This window comes from Lissotriton helveticus, chromosome 1_2 (assembly GCF_964261635.1).
Source record: "Lissotriton helveticus chromosome 1_2, aLisHel1.1, whole genome shotgun sequence".
NCBI classification, from domain to species: domain Eukaryota; kingdom Metazoa; phylum Chordata; class Amphibia; order Caudata; family Salamandridae; genus Lissotriton; species Lissotriton helveticus.
In genome coordinates this window covers 340,322,799-340,347,461 of record NC_136058.1, presented here as the reverse complement: position 1 = coordinate 340,347,461, position 24,663 = coordinate 340,322,799, and the positions used below count along the sequence as shown (strand labels likewise).

Here is a 24,663-nt window from a genome sequence, read left to right as displayed (position 1 = left end):
CTTGTCCTAACCAAAAGCAGCAAATCTGCCTATTACAATACTGTGAATTGATCGAGGGTATGCATTAACCCCAAGGAGGTGAGCACTGTTTAACGGATGCCAATAAGTCCTCGTTAGTATAGTGGTCAGTATCCCCGCCTGTCACGCGGGAGACCGGGGTTCAATTCCCCGACGGGGAGGCGATTCATTTTATTCACACAATTAAATAAAATGATGCACTTTCTAACATTGTAAAATATATCTGTCATTATCCTTGCCTATTCCGATTGAGAAAAAAGGTTGAATTCACTGATGGACAAAATGCTTACTGATGTGTTAACTGAAATTCAGAATATGCTCTGAATATTTCAATATGCACAGGCGTACCATCAAAAACACTTTACATCTGCATTCTCTTGGAAAATGAGATGAAGCAGTGGTGAATCCTAGGCTGCTGTTCCACTCGATTGGCACAATTTACAAGTAGAATGACTGCTTTTGGTTAGTAGTGACCCCTGGTGGCTAATAGTTATAAGCTGCAAATGGTAAAGTGAGCTGATTATATATATATATATAGATATATATAAATATATATATTGATAGTTAGAAAGATAGCCAGATAGACAGATCGATAGATAGATATTTATTTCAATGAAATCATTTCTTGATAAAACTGATTGTTTTTGGCTAGGAATTTCTGTATTGTAATATTTAGGAAAAAAGATTACTTGTCCTAACCAAAAGCAGCAAATCTGCCTATTACAATACTGTGAATTGATCGAGGGTATGCCATAACCCCAAGGAGGTGAGCACTGTTTAACTGATGCCAATAAGTCCTCGTTAGTATAGTGGTCAGTATCCCCGCCTGTCACGCAGGAGACCGGGGATCAATTCCCTGACGGGGAGGCGATTCCTTTTATTCACACAATTAAATAAAATGATGCACTTTCTAACATTGTAAAATATATCTGTCATTATCCTTGCCTATTCCGATTGAGAAAAAAGGTTGAATTCACAGATGGACAAAATGCTTACTGATGTGTTAACTGAAATTCAGAATATGCTCTGAATATTTCAATATGCACAGGCGTACCATCAAAAACACTTTACATCTGCATTCTCTTGGAAAATGAGATGAAGCAGTGGTGAATCCTAGGCTGCTGTTCCACTCGATTGGCACAATTTACAAGTAGAATGACTGCTTTTGGTTAGTAGTGACCCCTGGTGGCTAATAGTTATAAGCTGCAAATGATAAAGTGAGCTGATTATATATATATATATAGATATATATAAATATATATATTGATAGTTAGAAAGATAGCCAGATAGACAGATCGATAGATAGATAGATATTTATTTCAATGAAATAATTTCTTGATAAAACTGATTGTTTTTGGCTAGGAATTTCTGTATTGTAATATTTAGGAAAAAAGATTACTTGTCCTAACCAAAAGCAGCAAATCTGCCTATTACAATACTGTGAATTGATCGAGGGTATGCATTAACCCCAAGGAGGTGAGCACTGTTTAACGGATGCCAATAAGTCCTCGTTAGTATAGTGGTCAGTATCCCCGCCTGTCACGCGGGAGACCGGGGTTCAATTCCCCGACGGGGAGGCGATTCATTTTATTCACACAATTAAATAAAATGATGCACTTTCTAACATTGTAAAATATATCTGTCATTATCCTTGCCTATTCCGATTGAGAAAAAAGGTTGAATTCACTGATGGACAAAATGCTTACTGATGTGTTAACTGAAATTCAGAATATGCTCTGAATATTTCAATATGCACAGGCGTACCATCAAAAACACTTTACATCTGCATTCTCTTGGAAAATGAGATGAAGCAGTGGTGAATCCTAGGCTGCTGTTCCACTCGATTGGCACAATTTACAAGTAGAATGACTGCTTTTGGTTAGTAGTGACCCCTGGTGGCTAATAGTTATAAGCTGCAAATGGTAAAGTGAGCTGATTATATATATATTCACTGAAAAAACCATAGGTTATAGACCATATATAGTTAGGAATTAGCATTTAAAAAACCTTATTTTACTCACACAAAACCATTGAAATTCCATATATAGTTAGTTGCACTAACTATATATCGTGCACCCGCAATCCACTGCTGATCATGTCACATATTACATCATTCATGACATGGTCAGTGACATCACTCATGACATCACTGATGACATCTCAAATGACATCACTGATGACATCACTGATGACAACATCCAGTGACTGTACTTTTCTGTAAAGTTAAAATATGTCTTGAGTGGATGTATAAGTGTCTGGATGAAGGATTTAGTAGGTGCATGACTGACTGTATGAGTGAGTGATTAAATGTGTCTCACTGAATGCATGGGTTAGTGACTAAACTGTCTTAATTTGTGCATCATTATGTCTGTTGTTCTGTAAACTGCTGCATGTGTTGATCATTAGCTATACGAGAGGCTATATGTGTTATTAATTGGTTGCCCAAGTATTTCTATGGGAGATTGAGTTTGTGTGGGGGTGGCTGGAAGGTGTGTGACTCTATGCATAGATGTGTGAGCAGTTTATTCACTAGGTGTATGAGTTCAAGAGTGCATGTGGAAACAGCTACATGGGCAGTTGACTGTGTGCATGAGTGTATTGATGAGTGAATGGATATCTCAATGCTACATGTCATAGTAAGTACATATGTAAAACACAGTACATGTGAGAGTTGGCATATATAAATAACTGTGCATGAGAGCCACTGAATGAGTGAGTGGTTGTATCGATCATTGTGAACTTGTATCAGGGATTGTATAAGAGAGTAAATATGTGTTAGTATATGTTTCAATAAGTAAGGTGTGTTTAACTGTATAGTTGAAGAAATGGAGGTGAGATTGTTTCTTTGCATGACTGACTGGGTGTGTGAGTAACTCCATGGATAAGTGGCAGTGTGTGAGTGTCTGTTTACACTGAGTGTATCTAAGGTTATATTAGAGTCTGAAGAGGTTTATCGTATTAGCACAAGAATGATGTCAAATGAGATGTCATCAGTGATGTCATTTGAGATGTCATCAGTGATGTCATCAGTGATGTCACTGACCATGTCATGAATGATGTAATATGTGACATGATCAGCAGTGGATTGCGGGTGCGCGATATATAGTTAGTGCAACTAACTATATATGGAATTTCAATGGTTTTGTGTGAGTAAAATAAGGTTTTTTAAATGCTAATTCCTAACTATATATGGTCTATAACCTATGGTTTTTTCAGTGAATTTTCAAGGTTTTGTAAATGCTAATTCCTAACTATATATGGTCTATAACCTATGGTTTTTTCAGTGAATTTCAATGGTTTTTTAATAGCAAATATCATAAGCTGTCGAATGTCAAGTACGTGGTAAGTAAAAACATTTTTGTGTTTATGCACACTGATCTGCTTTGAATGCTGCCCCCCACCCCTCATTTCTATTAGGAGTACTCTCTCTTTGCAGATAGTGAAGGGTAGTTAACGCAGCCCTTTGCCCCCTTTGTAATACGTCGTGCCTGCTTCTCTCTCCATTTGATTGATTGTTCTCTTTGGTTCATTCTCTATTTACAAACAAGCACAGAGTCGCAATACTCTGTTTAGTCTTTGCAGATAGCGAAAAATCGTGTAAAAAAACAAAAGGAATCGAGCAAAATCAGTAGGCCACTAATGGGATCTCTTTTTGACCTCGCTAAAATAGAAACATTAGGAACAACCTGTTGAAAATAGCAATGCGTATGTACATAAGCGGCGTTCATTTGTGTTCACAGTACCCCTTGTTGATTTTTTCAATCGAGCATTGAATTGTTCGAAGTTAATTCTCTTAAGGATCTTCTCTACCTGCAAATGAGGAAGAATAGGAATATTCTCTCTCCCTTTGCAGATAGTGAAGGGTAGGTAACGCAAGCCTTTAACACGTCGTACCTATTTCATTCCTCATTGATTGATTGATTGTCCGAACATTGACTGTTTGGGAATTAGTTCTTTTTGGAGGTATTCCCTGTTTGCAAATAAACGTAGGAAAATCTTTGCAAGTAGTGAAAGGGTACGTAATGCGGACCTTTCTCCCCCGTTGTAATCTGTCATGCCTATCTACTCCCCACTGATTGATGCACCTTTTTCACCCGGACCATTTACTAGAGATACGTCATCTGGCCCGACCAGAGAGCACCCCTAGTGAAAAGGACATATGCAATAATAACGAAGTGATCACTGTATCCTGTTAACAGAAACTTTACCATGAAACAACCTGGAAAGAAAAAAATAGGAAAACGAAAATCAGTAGGCCACTGATGAACATGAACTTTTATTAAACAACAAACAAAGAAACGATAACATAACGTAATGATAAAACCTATTAATGTCCTAGAAACAAGAAAACGTTAAAGTATGCCAGTGGTGAGAGACCAGAAAAACAGTCCGAGAAACCAAATCCGAGAAACCAAATCACCCCTCGCTGTCCCAACTCATGCACTCTGAAAGTTCAAAGTTTTGAGGAGTGCTTGTAACATTGTCTGAAGCCTATTTGCAATTGCTTCATCTTCACTATTCTTAAAGTAAGTGGGGGCTGTTGTGATGCGGTGCCACCCTGAACCGCTTGACGGAGGCCCCCGAGGGACGGTGTCATGTCGCGGACTCGGAGGGGGCGCTTGGCTCCGGCCCCCTCCCCAAGTCGTGTTGCCCTGGTGTGGCCTGAGATCGCCCCCGACATAGGTGGCCGGCTCCCGGGGTCAAGCGGAACTTTTTTCCTTTTGGTGACTCTTCCATTCTTCACCTTGTCCCACAATCCGTTTCACCTAAAGACACGCTGTAGTGGGGCACCCCTTTTCCGTTTCATTTGCCATTCAGCCCGCTTTTGCTACACTGTGCCTCTTCCGCTATTCAGCTGTTTACCGCCCGCTCTTTCGACTACAGCGTCTCGCTCACCATGTACTTGAGTTGCTCCCGCTCTTGCGGCGCAGCGATAGGCGGCTGCCACAGGACTCTCAAAATGGCGGCCATCTCTTCAGATTTGGGCGTGGTCCACTAAATGGGCCTGCGACACCTTGGAACTCGGACGCTTGTCTGCTAGAGCTTGGGCTCCATTCTCGAAAGCGTCCCCTCATCCTTGAAGATTCTACAAAAGTCTTGGGGGCCCCCGACTCCCGCAGGCTTCTGGTGGGGAGCGCCTAGCATGATTGCTCGTGGAATGGCCACGACGGAGCTACGAAATGGTGGTGCTCTCATGCTAACGCCAGCTTCAGTCTGAAACATCCAGAAACACTGTAGACTACCAATTCGATCAGTTCCGGTAGCGTTCCAACGTGACCCGGTAGAGAAGAACTTGCCCTCCCCTCTTTGACTGATGGTTCTTGTTGCCTGTCCCTTCTGTTGTCATTTAACAGAACTATTTAGCCTGCTGAAAGGGGTTGTGTGCCGTCCGCTGGTTGGTGGAGACATTTTGACTATATTCTGGACCTGCGTTGTCGCGTAATGCGTCATATGACGCGCCGCGTTAGAAAGTTTAATAAATTATGAAACACAATAAACAATCCTTAAAAAATAAAAAAAAATAAAAAATAATCAACAAAAGCAACAGCTAGGTAATACACATATAATTTTATCTCCGTGAAGCGGAGCGCTGTTACAGATATATATCTTGTTTCTGAACGTTAATTTCTCAAAATGCACCGAAGCACATATATTGAGACCTAGCAAAGGCACATCGGGCTACCAGTCCCTACAATTTTTCCAAGTTTCGTGCAAATCCATTCAGCTGTTCGATCCTACCGAGAGACAAGATGGCGGCCGCTACGGACTGTTTGGAATGTTTACAGACACCGGAGAGCCAATCAGCTTCGCTTCGCAAAGCTCCGTAACGCGAAAAGTACGCGAAGCGGTGCGCTGTTACAGATATATACCTTTTTTTGAACGTTAATTTCTCAAAATCCACTGGAGCACATATATTGAGATCTAGCAAAGGCACATCGGGCTACCAGTCCCTACAATTTTGCCAAGTTTCGTGCAAATCCATTCAGCTGTTCGATTATTATTATTTTTATTTTTTTTTGCCCCGCGGGGCCCTTTTAAAACCTCCACATCAAACCTAGGGGGTGAGCGACAATGTACTATGCCCCCTTATGGTCATTTGCCCCTTCGCTTTGGCCTCCTCTTGTCTCTCGATCCTACCGAGAGACAAGATGGCGGCCGCTACGGACTGTTTGGAATGTTGACAGACGCCGGAGAACCAATCAGCTTCGCTTCACAAAGCTCCGTTGCGCGAAAAGTCCGCGAACCAGAGCGCTAACCGGTCCGCTGTTACAGATATATATCTTTTTTTAAACGTTAATTTCTCAAAATCCACTGGAGCACATATATTGAGACCTACAAAAGGCACATCGGGCTACCAGTCCCTACAATTTTGCCAAGTTTCGTGCAAATCCATTCAGCCGTTCGGGCTAAAAGTGAGGCCAACCGCCCTATGGAAATTAACATGGGAAAAACGCGTTTTGGGACCCCCCTTTTTTCTCGGCCCCCCCTTGACGAACCCCCCCAAAATTTTCAGGGGCTGCTCAGAAACAAAATGTGCCATTTTCCTGAAAATTTCAGCCAATTCCGTCCACAAACGCCAAAGTTATTAGACATAGAATTTTCAAAAAACCCATAGAGAAAAAATCCTAACTATATATACCTACTGGCGACCGCCAGTAGGTAATATATAGATATATATAAATATATATATTGATAGTTAGAAAGATAGCCAGATAGACAGATCGATAGATAGATATTTATTTCAATGAAATAATTTCTTGATAAAACTGATTGTTTTTGGCTAGGAATTTCTGTATTGTAATATTTAGGAAAAAAGATTACTTGTCCTAACCAAAAGCAGCAAATCTGCCTATTACAATACTGTGAATTGATCGAGGGTATGCCTTAACCCCAAGGAGGTGAGCACTGTTTAACTGATGCCAATAAGTTCTCGTTAGTATAGTGGTCAGTATCCCCGCCTGTCACGCGGGAGACCGGGGTTCAATTCCCCGACGGGGAGGCGATTCATTTTATTCACACAATTAAATAAAATGATGTACTTTCTAACATTGTAAAATATATCTGTCATTATCCTTGCCTATTCCAATTGAGAAAAAAGGTTGAATTCACTGATGGACAAAATGCTTACTGATGTGTTAACTGAAATTCAGAATATGCTCTGAATATTTCAATATGCACAGGCGTACCATCAAAAACACTTTACATCTGCATTCTCTTGGAAAATGAGATGAAGCAGTGGTGAATCCTAGGCTGCTGTTCCACTCGATTGGCACAATTTACAAGTAGAATGACTGCTTTTGGTTAGTAGTGACCCCTGGTGGCTAATAGTTATAAGCTGCAAATGGTAAAGTGAGCTGATTATATATATATATATAGATATATATAAATATATATATTGATAGTTAGAAAGATAGCCAGATAGACAGATCGATAGATAGATATTTATTTCAATGAAATCATTTCTTGATAAAACTGATTGTTTTTGGCTAGGAATTTCTGTATTGTAATATTTAGGAAAAAAGATTACTTGTCCTAACCAAAAGCAGCAAATCTGCCTATTACAATACTGTGAATTGATCGAGGGTATGCCATAACCCCAAGGAGGTGAGCACTGTTTAACTGATGCCAATAAGTCCTCGTTAGTATAGTGGTCAGTATCCCCGCCTGTCACGCAGGAGACCGGGGATCAATTCCCTGACGGGGAGGCGATTCCTTTTATTCACACAATTAAATAAAATGATGCACTTTCTAACATTGTAAAATATATCTGTCATTATCCTTGCCTATTCCGATTGAGAAAAAAGGTTGAATTCACAGATGGACAAAATGCTTACTGATGTGTTAACTGAAATTCAGAATATGCTCTGAATATTTCAATATGCACAGGCGTACCATCAAAAACACTTTACATCTGCATTCTCTTGGAAAATGAGATGAAGCAGTGGTGAATCCTAGGCTGCTGTTCCACTCGATTGGCACAATTTACAAGTAGAATGACTGCTTTTGGTTAGTAGTGACCCCTGGTGGCTAATAGTTATAAGCTGCAAATGATAAAGTGAGCTGATTATATATATATATATAGATATATATAAATATATATATTGATAGTTAGAAAGATAGCCAGATAGACAGATCGATAGATAGATATTTATTTCAATGAAATAATTTCTTGATAAAACTGATTGTTTTTGGCTAGGAATTTCTGTATTGTAATATTTAGGAAAAAAGATTACTTGTCCTAACCAAAAGCAGCAAATCTGCCTATTACAATACTGTGAATTGATCGAGGGTATGCATTAACCCCAAGGAGGTGAGCACTGTTTAACGGATGCCAATAAGTCCTCGTTAGTATAGTGGTCAGTATCCCCGCCTGTCACGCGGGAGACTGGGGTTCAATTCCCCGACGGGGAGGCGATTCATTTTATTCACACAATTAAATAAAATGATGCACTTTCTAACATTGTAAAATATATCTGTCATTATCCTTGCCTATTCCGATTGAGAAAAAAGGTTGAATTCACTGATGGACAAAATGCTTACTGATGTGTTAACTGAAATTCAGAATATGCTCTGAATATTTCAATATGCACAGGCGTACCATCAAAAACACTTTACATCTGCATTCTCTTGGAAAATGAGATGAAGCAGTGGTGAATCCTAGGCTGCTGTTCCACTCGATTGGCACAATTTACAAGTAGAATGACTGCTTTTGGTTAGTAGTGACCCCTGGTGGCTAATAGTTATAAGCTGCAAATGGTAAAGTGAGCTGATTATATATTACCTACTGGCGGTCGCCAGTAGGTATATATAGTTAGGATTTTTTCTCTATGGGTTTTTTGAAAATTCTATGTCTAATAACTTTGGCGTTTGTGGACGGAATTGGCTGAAATTTTCAGGAAAATGGCACATTTTGTTTCTGAGCAGCCCCTGAAAACTTTGGGGGGGTTCGTCAAGGGGGGGCCGAGAAAAAAGGGGGGTCCCAAAACGTGTTTTTAACATTGAGTTTTCCATAGGGCGGTTGGCCTCGCTTTTAGCCCGAACGGCTGAATGGATTTGCACGAAACTTGGCAAAATTGTAGGGACTGGTAGCCCGATGTGCCTTTTGTAGGTCTCAATATATGTGCTCCAGTGGATTTTGAGAGATTAACGTTTAAAAAAAGATATATATCTGTAACAGCGGACCGGGCAGCGCTCTGGTTCGCGGACTTTTCGCGCAACGGAGCTTTGTGAAGCGAAGCTGATTGGTTCTCCGGCGTCTGTCAACATTCCAAACAGTCCGTAGCGGCCGCCATCTTGTCTCTCGGTAGGATCGAGAGACAAGAGGAGGGGCATAGTACATTGTCGCTCACCCCCTAGGTTTGATGTGGAGGTTTTAAAAGGGCCCCGCGGGGCAAAAAAAAATAAAAATAATAATAATCGAATAGCTGAATGGATTTGCACGAAAGTTGGCAAAATTGTAGGGACTGGTAGCCCGATGTGCCTTTGCTAGATCTCAATATATGTGCTCCAGTGGATTTTGAGAAATTAACGTTCAAAAAAAGATATATATCTGTAACAGCGCACCGCTTCGCGTACTTTTCGCGTTACGGAGCTTTGCGAAGCGAAGCTGATTGGCTCTCCGGCGTCTGTAAACATTCCAAACAGTCCGTAGCGGCCGCCATCTTGTCTCTCGGTAGGATCAAGAGACAAGAGGAGGCCAAAGCGAAGGGGCAAATGACCATAAGGGGGAATAGTAGATCGTCGGTGACCCACTACGTTTGATGTGGAGGTTTTAAAAGGGCCCCGCGGGGCAAAAAAAATAATAATAATAATAATCGAACGGCTGAATGGATTTGCACGAAACTTGGCAAAATTGTAGGGACTGGTAGCCCGATGTGCCTTTGCTAGGTCTCAATATATGTGCTCTAGTGGATTTTGAGAAATTAACGTTCAAAAAAAGATATATATCTGTAACAGCGCTCCGCTTCTCGTACTTTTCGCGTTACGGAGGTTTGCGAAGCTGATTGGTTTTTCGGCGTCTGTAAACATTCCAAACAGTCCGTAGCGGCCACCATCTTGTCTCTCGGTAGGATCGCGAGACAAGAGGAGGCCAAAGCGAAGGGGCAAATGACCATAAGGGGGCATAGTAGATCCTCCCTGACCCCCTAGGTTTGATGTGGAGGCTTTGAAAGGGTCTCGCAGGGCAAAAAAAAAATATACAGTTTTTTTAGTTTTTTTGCGTGGAGTGCGCCCGGTTCGCGAACCGGGAAGCGGTCTGGGGAGCGTACTTTCTTGAAATTAGTGAAAAAAGTTAGAGTAAAATAATAATTGTGAGTGATCAGATGTAGGGTAGCTCTGAGAAGAGCTTTTGGGTTTATGGTACATTTAGGTACTTATAAGTAGGTACCAATGCACAGTCTTAAATTCAGAGTGAAAACTCTGTTGCCCTCATCTGAGAAGTGAACTCCATCTGCTCTGTAGATATCTTGCATGTAGTAACGCAAGTTATTGTTGTACAGGGAGCCCATTCCATGGTCTCTCATGTAAGCTGAAACAGATTTGTTTACATGCTTCCTCGATTTCTCAATTTGTGGACAAAATTGGTTCGACCACCTCCATTTCTGTCTTTGGCATATATTTGAATATACCAAGGCAGTCTGAGGAAAAAGTGCCATCAATTGCTCAAAGGTGTCCTTTAAAAGCATTTCCAGACCTACCCCAGTCAAAGTGCCCAAATCATTACCTCCACAGTGCACAATTAACAGGTCAGGTTTTGGCAAATGCTTAAAGGTTTTCACCAATGGTATCAATTGGTGACATTTTAATCCTCTGTGGCCAAACCACTTAATTTCCACATCTTGTAAATTGAGGTTAGGTAAATTCCTGTTTTCAGCGTACCTTTGAGCCCAATAGATGTAGCTATGTCCAACAATCCAGACAGAAAACATGGCGAGAGAAGGTTCTCCTGCAGTCAGATGAAGTGTGGCAATGAAATGGCAGTTGAAAAAATGAGAGTGTAAAATGAAAAAAACTGAGGAGTTTCTGTGTTAATGAAGCAGTAAGAGTGATTGGTGGATTTTGATTGCTGAAAACAGAAAGTTAGTGTGTATGGATGAGTTCGTTGAAAGATGTATTTTGAGTGGCGAAGAAAAAATCATTAAATGAAAGAATGCTTTGGATATGCAGGTGCACTGAGAGTTCAGAGTTCTATTGCAACATTGTTGTGTGAGAGGTCTTGCAAGAGGTGGTTGCTATGCAGAAAAAGCAGAGAGGGGGCAGAGGGGGGAAGGGTTTTGCTTTGAAAAAAAGTGAGGGAAGAGTTTTGATTGGGTGACATGAGAGATCTGTGTGAGGAATTACAGCATTTCTGTGCTTTTGATAGCTGCAGACTCTGGAGTGGATACCTTTTGCTCTGCAGAAGACAAATTGGTGTGTTTCTGAGACTGTTTTGAAACTCAAAGTATTTGCTAAGGTGAGAAAAAATTTCTTTAATTTAGATAGAAAATAGTGTGCTTTAAGGAGAAAATTATGAAGAAAGTTGTGTTTTTCAAATGTTGCTTTGTCTCAAGTGTTTCACAAATAGATTTTGTTTCTTTGAGAAATTGTAATTGGAGAAAATGTGAAGTATTAGTACTGACAGGGCTTTTATGTGCATAGGAGCTGTGGAGTGTTTTCAAATTATGACTTGTAAATCGTTTTTGAGAAAAAGCAATGGTTTTAATATTGATGAGAAGGACATAATGGTGTCTGCTTCTTTATAAGGTAATTGAGAGTCTCTGATGTTATTTTTCCCATTTCAATGTAAGAAGTTTGTCTGTGGAGCAAATTGCTTGTAAATATGCTCCCACCTGTGCATGGCAAATTTAGATTTTGAATGTTTCCGTTACATAGGCATGTTAAAGGTGACTGAAACATGCTGCAAAGGCAATCAAAAAATGCTTTTATGTGTCTTAAGGACATTTTAAGTCATTTCCCCATGTGCAGTGTTTTCAAATTATGAGTTGAAAATCGTTTTTGAGGTAAAGGAATGTTTTCAAAATTTATGTGCGCCATATGACCCCAATTTTTTTTTTCAGGGGTGCAGCAGGGTGTTCTTGAGACACCCCTGCACCGTCGGAAAAATTCGTAATTTGCGATGAGGTAATTGCTAATCGCAAATTGCACCTTCATTCCTATGGGCCTCCTGCTGCATGGAAATGAATGGGTAATCTTGCAGAAATGCAAAGTCGAATCTGTATTTAAAAGGGTCTGCACCTCTGTACAGGTGTTCGCTATGTGAAGCACAAAAGTTTCACGGGCCGAACTCAAGGCCACCTCTCTCTGAGACAAAAGAGCTCTTATTCTTGCCATGCTGTTGAAATGTGCTCCCAAGGTTGGTATTTGTGGCCAGATTGAAAACTCCATATGTTCATGTGTGGGAGGAAATAGAACATTTCTGCAGCAAATAACCCGTTCATTTACTGTTACGATAAAATGAATACTTTTAATTAACCCAGAACAATCTTCATTATTGAGCATCAAATAACTACCATTTTCTAAGAACTTGAACGTGGGGATGATAGCAGGAACTGGCGTGCCTTGCAACACGCAAGCCATATTTGGTCGGTGTTTGTTGCATGAACCGTGTAACTGTATGTGCCTACACATTAGTGAATGATCTGGCGTCTCAGTGCATTCCTCTCCATTCAGATAAAGGTCTTGATCATCTTTGAAAATCTGTATGTGTATGGAAGCGACCAGACCTCATGAAGAAAACCACTACCTAAAGGTTAATAACGACCTATTGGTATATATTTCATACAATTTGAAAACTTATATAAAGCAAAAGGCAGCGTTATTAAACCGTGGATAAGGCACGTTGCCAAAGCAGTGAACCTTTTGGATTTATACTGGAAATGTTAAAGGAAGAATTACGGAGTAGGGCCTGTAAATCTTTAATGGACAACAAGTAAAATTACTCCAACCATCATATTCCTCTAACTCCGGGATAGTAGGGGTGTTTAATTTTTTAGAAGTAGCCAATCCAAAGCATTTGGTCTGGGAAATTGTTTCATTCACAAACAACATATGATTTGGGATGAGACATGCACGGTGGAAAGCCTCAGTGCCTTGTACCTGCCAGGTTTGTGAACCCCAAACTGATGTAGATCCTGGATATTTTTACACTGTGTTACGTTAGCATGGGCTCATTACTGGTTTAAACGCCATTTTTCCTTTTTTGTAACTTCTGCACACGATACTTAGTTGTTGCTTTAGCTTTCAGCCTACCTGCGTCAAGATCTATGCCTGCTTCAAGCAGGCGCAGGGTTTTGATGTAGCTTTGTCCTATCTGATTGTAAATGCGGCACACCGTGGGTGGCAGAGCAGCGGTGCACGTTAACTGGTGCATCCCTGGGGATGTGCTAGTTAATATAAATCTGCCCCTTTACATTTAATTATGTGCAGGGGACACAGAGTAGGTGAGGTTTATCCAAGGTTAAGAAGAGATGAGTCCTGTTCAGTGAAAAATTGGAGATAGGCTTCAGTATATTATATACTTAAGTAGTGTGTTAAGTTTTTGATGACTGTTATTAATTTACTGTTGGGTAATAGTGGTTAATAACATTTTTTATTATATTTTACCACAGATTCAACTGCAGATTATTTCAAGATTTTAGGATGCCTAGCAAAGAAAGAGTAAGAAAGGCTGCAAAACGTCAAAGACAGCAGGACCATGGAAGAACGCAGCAGTCCTCTAACAAAAAGATTTGTCAAGTCACCAAGAAAGCACCGGGTAAGAGTCGAAAAACAGTCATAAGAAATATGTGTAGTAAAAAAAATATTACTACAGAAAATGTGTCAGTCCAGAAAAGGAGACATAATTCAAATGGTAAGGAAAGGCCAATGAGAAATGTTACTGCTAGAGTAAGAGATAACTCTATGCATGAAAGTAGAAGGAAACAAGAGTTTAGGGATATTCGTAAACGAATGTTCCGCAACAGGATAATTGGGAATTTGTTAAAAAATATTAAGAAAGGTCAGCAGAAAGTGGTTTTTTATAAGAGAAAAAAAATTGTTGAGAAAGTTATTGATCAGGCATTTGAAATTAAACGTAAGTTATTTATTTTGACAATCAATAGAATTCGGAAGCTAAACAAGGTAATTTATGATTTCAAAAGAAATAGTAGATGGAAGAGAATAGTTAATCGTAGTAATTTTTGTGAAGTTTTTTCTGGAGAATGGATGCATAGTTCAAGCTCTGAGGCATTTTTTAATGAGGAGAGTTATTTCCAGGATAATGATTTGGTGCATGCAGTTGACACCAGTGGTCGAGCTTATGAAGTGAAAGATGGTTGTCCAGTTGAAAAAGAAAAACTTGTGACAACAGAGATAGAAGAGGTGTTAGGTAATGAGGTTTTAGGGAGACGTCCTAAGGGTCCTGTGTACACCTGGAAGTGTAGTAGTATTTGCAGTGTACGACAGGATTCCATCAATTTGCTTTGTGATTTTATACGGTCATTTAGTAAGAACAGTTTGAAGCAGAAAATGAAGTTGTTGCAAGAATTAGATCCTTGCAGAGTGAGAGAAGTGATAGGTTTGCATGGTCATTCACTGGCTTGTCTTTCCAGGAGAGTATGCCAGAGTGTTTTTCATCATTTCAGGATGCTAGCAGTGCATCATAATAAAGTGAGGAAATTAGTTAGAATGTTGTATTATGCTAAGAGTCCAGCAATTATGCTTAAACAATTATGCGCTGCTCTTTTGCATGGTTCTGAAATAGATGTGAAGAATATATGTGAAGAAATTGAGTTTTGTTACTTTGGAAGTAAAGAGGAGAATGTTGAAATTGACCAAGAAGAAGAGAGTAATGTGGAAGATAGTGTACAGGTTTCCAGTACAGATAATTTCCAGAGGGAAATTGCGACGTTTGAGGTGAAATCAAGTGAGAGGCCAAATTTCACTTGTGTGTGTTGTCGACGCACTTATTATAAGAATCAGACTAAGTTAGTGGATTTATATGGAAAAAGTGAAAGGGAAAATAATAGTGAATGGAAGGATTTTACAACATACTTGATGGTAGAAAATTGTTTTGATTTGGGATTGGATCAACGTGTGTGTACTTATTGTTGTAACAAATTAAATCAAAACCAGATGCCTGCTAGAGCAGTTCATAATAATCTGGAATTGGTTGAGATTCCTTCTGAATTGAAGGATTTAAATACTTATGAATCTATTTTGATTCAAAGTATCCATCCCTTTCAGGCTATTGTAAGAATGGAGCCAAAGACAGGGAAATTGCCTCCATCAGATTTACAGAGAGGATTAAAGGGAAGAGTTGTTTATTTGCCTCTAGATTTGAAGAAAAACATTAACACAATTGGAGTAGAAAAAGTGGAAGAGGAACCTCTTGTTATCTTAGTTAATGGGGTTCCGACAAAGAATAAGAAAATATGGCAAGATTTAGTAGATGTTAGGAAAGTCAAAAGGGCAACATTGTATTTGAAAAAATATAATAAGTACTATAAAAATGTATATGTTGCAGAAGAGGAAGTAAGTGAGGAAGAGGATAACGATTTGTGTGCTGGTCAAATTGAGAAAGTAGAACCCTGTACTAGTGAAGAAATATATGAACATTATAGTGTTCATCCTTTGCATTCCAAGGAAGTCATGGGGAATGCTATTGAGTTGTTTCAAATGAAACAAGCGAAAGGGAGTCCCATTAGTGTTTGGGAGGAAAGTTTGGAAGCTCGGTGTTTCCCACAGCTTTTTCCAACAGGTCTGGGAGGAAGATATGATGAGCGACCTCATCAAATTCCTGCTTCTGAATACCGGACTTTGCGATTGTATGCAGGAGATCCTAGGTTTCGACAATGCATTCCTTATTTGTTTCATCTCCTGTTTGAAAGCGATCTGTCTGGACTGTCATATGCAGTGAACCACATCTTGAAAAGTGGTATACACATGCAAAACATCTCGGCAAGTGACTTTATGGATAAAGTCAATGTCCAAGACAGTATTTTGGATTCTCACCTGATTAATCTCATGGCGTGTCAGCGTGGTACTAATGAGTACTGGTACCGTCGTCATGGTGATTTAAAATGTATGCTAAGGAACTTAGGAACTCCCACATGGTTCCTCACTTTGAGCTGTGCTGAGTATGGCTGGGAAGACTTACTTGAATTTCTACGAGAGGCAAATGCTAACGTAGAAAACATCGAATTCAAGACACCCGGAGAACTGTGCTCTTTGGATCCAGTCAATGTATGTAGGTACTTCGATCATAGATTTGAAGGTATGATGTCTTTCATCATGAATAAGAAGAATCCACCTCTTGGAGAGGTGTTGGATTTCTTCTGGAGGAAGGAGTACCAAGCAAGAGGTGCTCCTCATATACATATGTTGCTGTGGATCAAGGATGCACCTAAATTTGGAACGGATGCAGAAGACTCAGTGATGAGTTTCATAGAACAGTATTCTACGTGTGCTGTTCCAAACGCAAAGGAGAAAAAAAGCCTACGAGAAAAAGTTCTACGTTTCCAAAGCCATCGATGTGGAAAGTACTGTCGTCGTAAATTCCGGAACAAAGACAAGTTCTACACCAAATGTCGTTTCGGCTTTCCACGACCGGTGATTTCTAAAGGAAGAGTGAACAGTTTGATGTCTTCGCTGCGACATAATGTGATGAAGAAATCACCTAAAAACACATACAATTTGAAGAGGAACGAAGAGTCTAAGTACATTAACGACTACAACCCGGTGATTTTGTCCATGTGGAATGCTAACATGGATATACAGTTTGTGGCTGATAACTGTATGGCTGTGGCTCGGTATGTGACATCTTACATCACCAAAAAAGAGAAGACAGAATTGAAGGATATGTGGGAGGACATTTCCCATGAAAAGAGCCTCAGCAAGAAGTTGTACAGTTTCAGTCTGAAGATGTTGTCGCATCGAGAAATCGGAGCTTACGAATGTTCTGACCGGTTGTCTTCAGCAAGTCTCTATGCCAAGTCCAGGAGTATCGTTTGGGCGAGTGTTGGTCTTGCTGCAACGCGTAATCGAGTTCTGAAACCTGTGCGGGAAATTGAGCATTTGGCGGAAAAGGAGCCAAACAGTACCGACATTTTGAAGAGCAACATGTTGGATACATATTATCCAAATCGAAGCAGTCACCTCGAGAATGTTTGTCTGTATGAGGTTCTGCAAAATTACATATTCAAGAGGAACATCAAAGAAGATACTGAGAAAGGAGTGTATGCTGTAATAGGAAGTGAGGGATGTCTGGTCAAGCAAAGAAAATGCCACTTGATAAACCATCGAAAATTGAGTGGCGAATCTCCTGAAAAAAAGGAGTTTTTCTATTTAGCACTTTTGCAACTTTTTAAGCCTTGGCGTGCAGAAGAGGAACTGCTTGGAGATTTCCTTTGTTACGAAGACTCATTCAATGCTGCCAAGGAGACCATAGAATGTCCTTCTTTTCCCAAATATGTAGAAATGTTGAATGTGGAAATTGAGCAGGAAGCAACGATTGCAGCCGAGATTGCCAGAGACAGTTCTCAGGACAGTCAGAGTTCTGCTTCATTGAGTCAGGATCCACTAGGAGGACCTCTTATCGAAAATGAAGCTGCCACTGCTATGAATGAAGTGGAAAGAGCCATGGCACATGCTCAGGAGGATGCGGTTAACTTAGAAGAGTTGGAAAGACAACTCAACGTTGAGCAGAGGAAAATATATGACGAACTTACCATGCAAATTGATCATGGATTAAGTCATGACAAGAAAGAGTGCTCATGTACGTCGTTGAAGCCTGTCCGACTGTACGTGAGTGGAGAAGCGGGAACTGGAAAAAGTTTCCTTATTAAAGCAATTTCATGTTATTTGCAGGAAAGGACAGAGTCATCGCTGTCTTGTGTTGTCACCGCTCCAACTGGACTGGCAGCACATAACATTAAAGGGATTACTTTACATCGTTTACTGATGCTGCCAGTGGAGCATGACAACAAATTAGAATATCACAAGCTATCTGGAGATGCTTGTTTTGAAGTTTCAAGAGTCTTGAGGAAAATGAAACTTCTTATCATTGACGAAGTAAGCATGGTTTCCAATGTCATGCTTGCCTTTGTGCATTTGAGAATGCAAGAAGTTCTCAAAACAGAGTATGATGTGTTATTTGGTGGCAAACACATCATTGTTTTCGGAGATCTTCTGCAGGTGACACCAGTGAAAGGGCAACCTGTGTTCAAAATGCTCACGCATGAAGATACCAGGAAGTGCTTAGGGAGTATTGGCAACGTCAATATATGGTTAAACTTCAATTATGCTGAACTGCATGAAAATATGCGTCAGGCAAAGGATGAAGTTTACAAGACTATTCTACAAGATGTTAGAATTGGAAAAGTGACCGAGCATGGGAAAGAAGCTTTACATGCACGATTACTGACAAATTTATATCCAGACGAAGATGTTGTGCCTGAGAATATTTTTCAGAAAGTTACTGAGAAAAAATCTGGAATATGTTTGATGCCAACTCTTGCAGAATGTGCCAAATTCAACAACAAAATGTTGCATTTAGAAAAGCAAGAGATTGTGAAATTGGAAGCTATTGACAGAGTAGAGCATATGGGATCAACAATTATTTTGTCTGAGAATCTGAAAACAAAATTGGATTCATTAGAGAAGAGTATATCTAAAACTGCGGGTTTTGAAAAGACTCTGAATGTGTGCTTGAACTGCCGTATAATTTTAAGAAGGAATTTACATGTTGAAAGAGGTCTGGTAAATGGATCAATGGGTAATGTTGTTGATTTTGTGAAATACAGAAATAGAGATGGAATTGAATTTTTAAAAATTAAATTTGATGGCATTGAGGAAGTACAGCTAATTGCTCGTTGTTCTGCTAGATTTTTGCTTGTAAAAGACTTATATGTTCGTCGTAAGCAGTTTCCTGTTTGCTTGGCATATGCGGTGACAATTCATAAATCGCAAGGTTTAAGTGTAGACTGTGCATTGGTGAATATTGGCAGTTCTGTGTTCAAGGAGGGTATGGCATATGTGGCATTGTCACGAGTTAGGACTTTATCGGGATTGTACTTGATTGAGTGTGATGTCACAAACATTTGTGCGGATCTAGATTGTGTTAAGGAATACAATAGGTTGAGAAGAGAGTATGCGCCACATTTGCCTCAGTATCCTTTGTTTGAGAAACGTGTGGTAGGCCGGAAACGAAGAAATGTGACCAATACTGGGGAGGTTGTAGCAAAAAGACGAAAAGTCGATGAACCTGAAATTACAAGCAGAAACAAAAAGGATTCTGTTGAAGATGTTGTTGGTTTTCAATTTGAAAACAGTTCTGGTGTCAACTGCTATGCTAATGTAGTAGTTAATGTTTTGTTTTCTCTAGAAAATGTAAAAGAAGAGATTGTGGTCAATTCTGATCAAAGATTTTGCAGTTTGTTAAATTCTGTGTTAGAGAAATGTAGCACTGATAGAACAAACATAGAAAGTGTGTCTGAAATTCGAAATCTGTTAGACAGATGTTCAGGCCAAACACAATTCTCTCAAAATAGTCAGCAAGATTGTCAGGAGTTTTTAATGTACATGCTTGATGTATTGCATGATGAAGGTGTAGATGTAGATCACCTGTTTGGGCTTTCTTATCAATGGCAGCATGACTGCGAGAACTGTAGGGTATCAAGTACTACTAGTGTAGACTCAGAAAGATTTATATATTTAACTTTGCCAGACAGTAAATCAGTCTCTTTTAATAAGCTAGTAAAAGCAGCTGATCACAACATGGAGTGTAGCCAATGTAAATCTGAAATGATGTCCACATTATTTATACGAACATATGGCCAGTATGTCATTTTAATGTTCCAACGATGTAGGCCTGATGGAACAAAATTGACAACTTTAATTAAAAATGTTGTGGCTTCACAGTTGTCAATATCAGGAAGGACTTTTGTAACTGTAGCAATTATATATCATGATGGTCCTTCAATAACATCAGGACATTATACAGCTTATTTAAAGTGTAGAAATGGCTGGTCATTCTGCAATGAATCTAGTTTTAATTTTCAAAAAAAAATTGCCGTTTGACCTTAAAAACTCTTACCTGGTGTTTTTAAAACCAAAATTTTAGGGAAAGAATCTCGGGATGTGCTCTGAGGAATTTCAAGAAGTTCTCATGGCTCCTACACGATTTGGCCTTGAGGATAAGTGTAGTACAGAGACATAACTTCTTACCATAACACTGGACTTTATGGAGAAATACGTGCACTTTGAATGAGTTCAGAAAAACTGTTTCTTTTTATAAGCTAATTGAAGCAGCCAATCAAAACATGGAGTAGAGGGAATGTAAGTCTGCAATGCTGTCTACTGTTTTACATTGCTTTGTGATTAAAAGTGATGTAGAGAATTAAATAATTGTACTAGTCATAAAGGTAGTGTAAGTCTGCTTCATAGTAAGCAGTATCAGTGTGATAGGAAATGTAGAACATGATTAAGGCGGTAAGGAGTTGGTGGCAGCTTCTCCCACCCCGCTTGGCGCCGACCCTGCATTTTGATATCTCGCACGCTGTTAAAACTCTGAGGTGGCGATAGCAGAGCAATTGAATGCTTTTAAATTCACTTGGCACTGTAGTCACTACTTTTAATTTTATTGAAACTGTATTGTACAATTGTTGCTATTAGCTGCGTATAATCACGCTGTTGAAAAATTCCACTCACCTGCACTCACACAGGGCTTAACAGTGGGATTGTTCCTTTCTGCCTCTTTGACCCCTGAACCGGCACTGCAGCCAATCGCGGTGTTTGGAGGGCGGGGCAGGGACGGGACACACGGAGAGTCGAGCGGTTAGCGCTCTAGACCTCCAGCATTCCAGGGCTATTTAGGCGGCGAGGAGGCGGTCGCGCTGTGCGGTAAGGAGTTGGTGGCAGCTTCTCCCACCCCGCTTGGCGCCGACCCTGCATTTTGATATCTCGCACGCTGTTAAAACTCTGAGGTGGCGATAGCAGAGCAATTGAATGCTTTTAAATTCACTTGGCACTGTAGTCACTACTTTTAATTTTATTGAAACTGTATTGTACAATTGTTGCTATTAGCTGCGTATAATCACGCTGTTGAAAAATTCCACTCACCTGCACTCTCACAGGGCTTAACAGTGGGATTGTTCCTTTCTGCCTCTTTGACCCCTGAACCGGCACTGCAGCCAATCGCGGTGTTTGGAGGGCGGGGCAGGGACGGGACACACGGAGAGTCGAGCGGTTAGCGCTCTAGACCTCCAGCATTCCAGGGCTATTTAGGCGGCGAGGAGGCGGTCGCGCTGTGCGGTAAGGAGTTGGTGGCAGCTTCTCCCACCCCGCTTGGCGCCGACCCTGCATTTTGATATCTCGCACGCTGTTAAAACTCTGAGGTGGCGATAGCAGAGCAATTGAATGCTTTTAAATTCACTTGGCACTGTAGTCACTACTTTTAATTTTATTGAAACTGTATTGTACAATTGTTGCTATTAGCTGCGTATAATCACGCTGTTGAAAAATTCCACTCACCTGCACTCACACAGGGCTTAACAGTGGGATTGTTCCTTTCTGCCTCTTTGACCCCTGAACCGGCACTGCAGCCAATCGCGGTGTTTGGAGGGCGGGGCAGGGACGGGACACACGGAGAGTCGAGCGGTTAGCGCTCTAGACCTCCAGCATTCCAGGGCTATTTAGGCGGCGAGGAGGCGGTCGCGCTGTGCGGTAAGGAGTTGGTGGCAGCTTCTCCCACCCCGCTTGGCGCCGACCCTGCATTTTGATATCTCGCACGCTGTTAAAACTCTGAGGTGGCGATAGCAGAGCAATTGAATGCTTTTAAATTCACTTGGCACTGTAGTCACTACTTTTAATTTTATTGAAACTGTATTGTACAATTGTTGCTATTAGCTGCGTATAATCACGCTGTTGAAAAATTCCACTCACCTGCACTCACACAGGGCTTAACAGTGGGATTGTTCCTTTCTGCCTCTTTGACCCCTGAACCGGCACTGCAGCCAATCGCGGTGTTTGGAGGGCGGGGCAGGGACGGGACACACGGAGAGTCGAGCGGTTAGCGCTCTAGACCTCCAGCATTCCAGGGCTATTTAGCCCCTCGTCGGCTCCAGCGCGCAGCGTTGGCGCGCAGGGTGGCGCCTACTCCTGCGCCTAAGACGAGCCAAAGACCAGCCCGTCTGCGCCCGTCCGCGACAGGACGGGGCTAGGGGCAGGAGGACATGGCGGCACACTCTGGCGGTGTGGCCGATGCCCTCGGACACGAGAGGATTATATATAGCCCCCAGACGCTAACAGTAGTACGTGAGCGTCTACCGACTACCTGTGTCGGTAAGATAGACCACCATCTAGAGGGGCCGTTCTCGTGTTTTGTATGTAGAACGCAGTTCCACCATAATACTGAGGGAACCGATCAACAGCAAATCAGTGTTGCTAGGCCCACCGGGGATGGACATTACAGTGGGCCTAATTCCTTTGCGGGGAGTAAAAACCTACTATGTAATGCACGATCATTAGTAAAGCATAGCACTCAAATTTGGGACATGATAGATACGGAGTTACCAGATATCTGTTTTATAACGGAGACCTGGCTCAAACCCCATCTAGTCCCTGCTATCGCGCTGAGCATTCCATTAGGGTACAAAATAGTCCGGATGGATCGGTTGAATAAAGTAGGAGGGGGGGTTGCAATAGTGCATAAGGAGGAACTTAAAATTACCATTCTGGATGAAATCAGTACCCTACAGATGGAACTACTAGTTTTTAAACTTAACTCCGCATCGAGGGAACAAAGAAAGGGTGCCCTGGTCTATCGCCCCCCAGGCCCTAGTGGAAACTTTTCTATCTCCCTCATGGAAGCCCTACTACCGTTTGTAGATCAAAATCAAAACTTCCTGTTATTAGGAGATTTTAATGTGCATGGAGAGTTGGAAGACTGCCTGGATGTTAAAACTCTTTTAACGGATCTTGAGATCTTAGGCCTAAAAAAAATTAACTATGGGCCTACGCATGAGGCAGGCCATACTTTGGACCTAGTGTTCTCGAATTCACCCCGGACAATATGTGCAGCTTCCACCCAGGTCGAATGGACAGACCATTTTATTCTGGAATTCTATACTGACACTATGAATACACCAGCCATACAGACCGCACTTGCCACTAAAAGAAGACCCTGGCACAAATTAACTGCCGAGGCCTTTGCAGAGGTATATAAAGATCACCTGTCCACTGGTCAGTCGGTGGATATAAATACTGAGCTTCAGCGGCTCAAGCAGGCTATTAGTGCAGCCATAAACTCTACCATCCCTCTGAAAATATATAAAGCACGCAAGGCAAACAGACAAGAAATCTGGTTTTCTGAAAGCTTGAGATTGCTTAAACAAAAAACCAGGAAGTTAGAAAAAGTATGGAGACGGTCTCGAAGGTCTGAGGATAAGGAACTGCATAAAGTTTCCTTAAGGAAATATCATAAAGCTATCAGGGTAGCTCGGAAAAATTATATAGGCACACAACTAGCAGAGGCTGGGAAAGACCCAGGGCTGTTGTATAAAATCCTACTAACATTTACCAAACCGGCAGCCTGTGAAACAATGGAGAATGCCTCTCAGGCACTATGTGATGAGATTGCACTATTTTTTACGAGGAAAATTGATGCCATCTATGAAAAGATACTGGCTGCTAAGTTAAACGAGACAGCTGTTCTAAATCTCCCAGACAATAATGTATTCCCGAACCTAACCGTAGCTAGCCTTAAAAGCTTTCCCCCCATCTCACTAGCAGAGGTTACTACACTAACCACTCAGATCAAGAGCGGCAGCCCCCTGGATATCATTCCAGCTCGCATTATGCCTTTGCTGTCTGATGTCCTGGGCCCAGAAATCCAAAAGTTAATAAACCTATCTCTGAGCACCGGAGAAGTGCCGAGAGACTGGAAACGGGCCTTGGTGAGACCTCTGAGGAAGAACTTATGGGTAAGATTATGGAGAAACATGTCAACCAACACCTGTCTAGGTTCGTCGAGGAGACTAATGGGTTGGATCCCTCCCAGTCGGGTTTTAGGCCAGGGCACAGCACCGAGACCACCTTGCTGTCAGTCGCAGACGATCTACACAGGTTCCAGGATAAAGGTTACTCTGTTATCCTGGTCCTGTTGGATCTGTCTGCGGCATTTGATACTGTGTCACACGACATCATGACCGCCAGGCTTGTTAACATCGGCCTGGAAGATAAGGCTCTGGCTTGGTTGGGGAGTTTCCTGAGGGATCGCACCCAAACAGTCACCTTGGGTGCTTATCGGTCAGAGGAGTCGGGGATCTCAAAGGGGGTGCCACAGGGCTCTTGCCTGAGCCCTACTTTATTTAATATCTACGTGGCCCCCCTCGCTAACATCATGAGATCCCATGGGTTCATCCCTGCGTCATACGCAGATGATACCCAACTCCTCTTCCCTTTTAAGATCCTTACGGATGAGATCAGGAGCTCCTTTTCCCAGGGGATGAAGGCAGTGGCCCACTGGATGGCATCTAACCTCCTGCAATGCAATGTTGCGAAAACGGAGGTGATGCTGTTCGGGGAAGCCAAGATCCTTTGGTCCCCAGACTGGTGGCCACAGGACCTTGGCCCAGTCCCGGAGCCTAAACAGGTGGTCAAGGATCTCGG

The 24,663-nt window shown here is 41.3% G+C and overlaps 4 non-coding genes across 4 annotated transcripts; all 4 read left to right on the top strand.

Annotated features, from left to right (window-relative positions):
• The first annotated feature begins 107 nt into the window (after positions 1-107).
• On the top strand, positions 108-179 carry TRNAD-GUC (transfer RNA aspartic acid (anticodon GUC)). The gene has a single exon. It is a non-coding gene; the product is annotated as a tRNA-Asp (tRNA).
• Positions 180-1,523: 1,344 nt separating this feature from the next.
• TRNAD-GUC (transfer RNA aspartic acid (anticodon GUC)) lies at positions 1,524-1,595 on the top strand. Its single transcript has one exon. It is a non-coding gene; the product is annotated as a tRNA-Asp (tRNA).
• Positions 1,596-6,946: 5,351 nt separating this feature from the next.
• On the top strand, positions 6,947-7,018 carry TRNAD-GUC (transfer RNA aspartic acid (anticodon GUC)). Its single transcript has one exon. It is a non-coding gene; the product is annotated as a tRNA-Asp (tRNA).
• Positions 7,019-8,358: 1,340 nt separating this feature from the next.
• Positions 8,359-8,430, top strand: TRNAD-GUC (transfer RNA aspartic acid (anticodon GUC)). Its single transcript has one exon. It is a non-coding gene; the product is annotated as a tRNA-Asp (tRNA).
• The last annotated feature ends 16,233 nt before the right edge of the window (positions 8,431-24,663 follow it).